Here is a 5638-nt window from a genome sequence, read left to right on the forward strand (position 1 = left end):
TCCCAGAATGTTCCTTAGGAGTGGGGATAATGACATTTACTTTGTCTAGTATTTTTATGGTTTGTTTTACATTCAGGTTTATCTGGAATTATTTTGGCATGAAGTGAAGATCTTATCTGAATTTCTTTCATATAGGTGTTCATATCCCAATCAATACCTTTTATAAAATGATCTATTTTTTAACCCATTGGTTAGTGACACTCCTTTTTAAATAAGTTTTTATATACTCTTGGATCTATTTAGGTGTTTACTACTGTTATCCACTGATTTGTGAGTAATATTTTGCTTTTAATTATTAAGTTCAAAATCTTCTAACATACATGTAGGAATTAATTTTAGAAGCAAAAAAAAAAAAAAATCTAATTTGCTATGTTTCTTCACATAGCTAGAAAATATCAGTAACATCTAAGTAGTTTTTCCATTGTTCATCTCTTGGAGCCACCCTGTATATTTAGAACTATGAGATAATGTGTCTCAAGAGGTTAACTTCTGTGACCCTACTTTTACTCTGATCTTGTTTTTGCAACTGGAGACTTAACAAAATAATCAGTTTAATATGACTACCATTGTCATGTTTATTGTGCACGAAAATAAATTGGTAGGAGACACAAAATTAGAATCACTGCTGCCAGAGTCCCAAAGGTATCAAACCTGTATGTGTTCTTAATTAGCCATGAAAATCCAATCTGTCATGTTTTCTGCAGATAACTGGTTTCTGAGGCATTAATGTGGAAAGAATATTCATACCTTTTTTCTTTAGATAGCTCTACTTAGACATTTAGCTTAGTCTTTTTTTCTCTAAAGAAACTGTCTTGAATTTATTGCTTTACCTTGATGAAAAATTCCCTTTTTCTCATTTGCTGAAAATTATAACATCTATTCGAATGATTTTGAAAAAGCACCCTTTTTCCTAAAGTAATCATTGTGTTTCACTCAGCAGTACTATTTGCTACCCTTGTTGTTGGAAAAGGTTTTAAGCCCTAAACTGTGCCCTTCAGAATTTGAGACAAATCATAGACAACCAACTTTAAAAAAGACACTAGTAAATTTTAACATTGGATTTATTTTTAGGTGCTAAGAAGATTGTTTTGGTTTCTGATATAGTGTGGGGGCAGACTGTCTTGGAACACTCACTGTCTCCTCTGTGCTGAGCCGTAAAGCACCAACATTTTCCACCACCCACATTTTCTTCCTCTATTCAGTTTATTGGACTTGAATGAACTAAGAACTGATTTTTTTTTCAAAATTGATTTTTAACAGTTAACTATTTAACCACCTTTTAAAAGAGAAGCTTGCCTTTTAAATGAATAGTTGACAAGTAGCAAAAATACTTATAATAATAACTTATAGTTTGCTTTTGATGTAATCTTTCTTTTTCCCCCTAGGATGTTTGCTCATTAGAAAAATTCTGAGGAGCTTTTTCCCCTTAAAATATGCTTTAACAGAAAAATCTATTACACTTTGTAGCTGTTTAGCTTGACATATGTTACTTAGCACTTACCTCATAAGGTATTGTAAAAAACTAGATAGTTCATGTAACAGATCTAGGATAGTGCCTACATACGATAAACACTATATGTTAACTCTTACCATTGTTAAGAATGATTCCTTTTCATTTGGCTGTTGGATTAAATTTTCTCAAAGTTTTATTTTCTATGTTGCCTTCCTATCCTCTTTACCTTCCTGAACTAACCACTTAATGTTGTTAGGTGCCATCGAGTTGTCTCCGACTCATAGCGACCCTATGCACAGCAGAACGAAACACTGTCACTTATACCTCCTAATTACCAAAAACAAACCAAACCCACTGCCATCAAATCAAGTTGATTCTGACCCCCTGTTGGTTTCTGAGGCAGTAAATCTTTATCGAAGTAGATTGCCCAGTATTCCTTCTGCAGAGTGGCTGGCAGGTTTGAACTGCCAACCTTCCAGTTAGCAGTCAAATGCCTTAGGCACTACGCCATCAGAGATCCTTCCTAATTACCAAAGTCAGTTCTAATTCTGTTGCTCATTGATCTCTCTGCTTCATTTGACAACTTTTACCACATTCTTGGAAACTCATTCCCCCTTTCACCTCCCTTGTTCTCATTCTCCCCATAGTCTCTTTCTAAGGGAAACACCTCCCACCCTTATCTCAACTATAGTCCAGCATGAGGCAATTTAAAACAGTTTTGTTCTGTATCATGTGAACCTCCTCATCCTTTCCCTCCCCTCCCCCAACTCCAAACAATTATTTGGATTATGAAAGGAATCTAAGCTAAAGAGGAGGCACTATATCCCATCAACCTGTAAATTGTCCTAGTTTGAAATGAAGGGAGAGAGAAAGAGAGGAAGGGAGGGAAGGGAGGAGAAGAGATGATAGGAGAGGAAGGAAGAAAGATATTCTTCAAGAATTAATTTCTCTAAATATCTATCTATATGAGCATTTAACTATAAAACATTTATTTAGTCTCCAGAGTATATATAGCATATTGTAAGTGTGTATACACTCTGGGACAGAATTCTATACATACACACACAACACATACACATATATATATAATAATTCTATAGGTAAATTTTGATTTGGTTAAACTTTTCATTCTATAGATGTTTCTATACCATTTTCTTTACAAGCAAATACTGTTTTTCATAAGTACATGAAGACCTGAAAATTAAGTTTTTATTAAATCCTTGAAAAGAGGCTTGCTTATTAGACTTTGTACTAATAAGCAAGATTTTGTACTAATTGTACTTTGTACTAATAAGATTTTTTGCGATGCTGATTCAAAATGCCTGATTTTTTTTTTCCCAAACCAGACTGCGAATTTTTAATCTTTCAATACTCTTAATTTTTTTTTACCAACTATGAATACTGCATGCCAATGACTAATGTGTTGTTGTGGTTGTTGTTATGTGCCATCGAGTTGGACCCGACTCATAGTGACCCCTGCTTGGGTTTCCGAGGCAGTATCACTACGGAAGTAGATTGTCCCATCTTCCTTCTGAGGAGTGGCTGGTGGGTTTGAACCACCAGCCTTCTGGTTAACTGTCAAGTGCCTTAGGCACTATGCTACCAGAGCTTCCAGGACTAATAGTAAGCAGAATAAATTCTATATTTATACTGAATAGTGCTTTACATTTTTATTTAAATTTCTTGTGTTCATAAAACTTGCTTTTTGTTTTTAGGCTTCACACTTAGGTGTAAATTTATTAATGACCCAGTGGTACTCAGTTATGAAGATTAAATTATTTCCCCTTGAGGAGCAAAACTAGATCAACCAGCTGGAACTGTGAAATTCAAAAAGAATGAAGCAATTAACAGCAGGATTGAACACTTAAAGGTGACTAGGTTACGAGGCAAGAGTGGTCTTTATTTCCACATTATGATCCACAAATAAGCTGAAGTGAGGAGTAAGCCAGTGCTTCTCAAACTGATTTATAAGTGATTTTAGACATACCTGAGGAAACCAGGATATGACAGGGAAATTGCAAAGCCATAGGATCAGCTTCACTGAAATATTTGAGGAAATAGTTATTTTTATATGGATACAAACATAACTAAGTTATAAAATAGATTTCAAAAGTCACATAAAATTTTCAGGTAAAAATAAAAACTTCAAGAAATTTTAATGCTTTTTCAGGACTTATCTCGAGTATGTGATTATATTGGAATATGTCAAATTATGAGCAAACAGACACCATTAGAGTAGAAGCCAAACAGAGGAGAGACAGAGGAATGTAGTTAGTAATAGCAGGGAAAGTAAAAAACATAAAGGAAAGTAGAGACCAAGAGTAGCTGAATCAAGTTAAGTACTAACTCAACCAAACCAAACCAAATTCACAGCCATCAAGTCAATTCCAGCTCATAGTGACCCCTCCTTGGGTTTCCGAGGCAGTATCTCTATGGAAGTAGATTGCCCAGTCTTCCTTCCATGGAGTGGCTGGTGGGTTTGAACCGCCAACCTTCTAATTAGCAGTCAAATGCCTTAGGCACTGAGTGAAAATCCATGAAAAACTGTTGTCGAAGTTTCTGGAATTGTCTTAGTTTGAGTGACTTTTCAGTCCTCTGGCCATGCTATGTTATTTGATGCATTGAACACCAAGGAATGAAGACCAGACAAGTTGTGGGTTGATATCAAGAACATCATAAATGAAAAAACCAAAAGGTCATTAAAAAGGTAGGAAAGGAAGAAAAGACCAAAATGGATATCAGAAGACACTTTGAAACTTGCTCTTTAACAGAGAGTAGCTAAAGTGAATGGAAGAGATGATGAAGTAAAAGAGCTAAACAAATGATCTCAAAGGGCAGCTTGAAAAGATGAAGTATTATAATGAAATGTGCAAAGACCTGGAGTTAGAAAATCAAAACAGAAGACATTTGTCATTTCTTAAGCTGAAAGAACTAAAGGAAAAAAAATCAAGCCTCAAGTTGCAATACTGAAAGATTCTACAAACAAAATACTGAACAACACAGGAAACATAAAAAGATGTTAGGAATACACAGTCACTGTACCAAAAAGAACTAGTTGATGTTCAACCATTTCAGGAAGTAGCATTTAATCAAGAACCAATGGTATTGAAGGAAGTCCAAGCTGCAGGAAAAGAACTGGTGAAAAACAAGGCTCCAGGAATTGACAGAATACTCATTGAGATGTTTCAACAAACAGATGCAATGATGGAGGCACTCACTCATTTATGCCAAGAAATTTGAAGACCGCTACCTGGCCAACCAACTGGAAGAGACCCATGTTTCATTCCAAAGAAAGATGATCCAACAGAATGCAGAAATTAACAAACAGTATCATTAATATGACCAAAAAAACCAAACTCACTACTGTTGAGTCTATTTTAAAGACTCATAGCGACCCCTCCTTGAGTTTCCGAGGCGGTACCACTGCAGAAGTAGATTGCCCAACCTTCTTTCTGAGGAGTGGCTGGTGGGTTTGAACCTCAGCCTTCTGGTTAGCAGTCAAGTACCTTAGGCACTATGCCACCAGAGCTCCCATTAATATGACACACAAGTAAAATTTTGCTGAAAACAATTCAAAAACACTTGTAGCAGTATATTGACAGGGAACTCCCAGAAATTCAAGCCGGATTCAGAAGAGGACATGGAATGGGGAGTATCGTTCCTGATTTCAGATGGATCTTGGCTGACAGGTAAGAATACCAGAAAGATGTTTACCTGTGTTTTATTGACTATGCAAAGGTTTTTGTGTGAATCCAAACAAATGATAGATAATATTGCAAAGAATGGGAATTCCAGAACACTTATTTGTGATCACGAGGAATCTGTACAGACCAAGAGGTAGTCATTTGAACAGAAAAAGGGGATACTGCATGGTCTAAAATTAGGTAAGGTATGCATCAAGGTTGTATTCCTTCACCATACTTATTCAATCTGTATGCTGAGCAAATAATCTGAGAAGCTGGACTTTTTGCAGAAGAATGCAGCATCAGGATTGGAAGAAGACTCATTAAAAACCTGCAATATGCAGATGACACAACTTTATTTGCTGAAAGTGAAGATGACTTGAAGCCTTATTGATGAAGTCCAAAGACTACAGCCTTGAGTATGGATTGTTGAGTATGGATTGCACCTTAGCATAAAGAAAACAGAAATTCTCACAACTGGACCAATAAACAACATCATTAC

This window comes from Orycteropus afer, unplaced genomic scaffold, assembly GCF_000298275.1.
Source record: "Orycteropus afer afer isolate SDZICR_OR568_19922 unplaced genomic scaffold, OryAfe1.0 scaffold00196, whole genome shotgun sequence".
NCBI classification, from domain to species: domain Eukaryota; kingdom Metazoa; phylum Chordata; class Mammalia; order Tubulidentata; family Orycteropodidae; genus Orycteropus; species Orycteropus afer.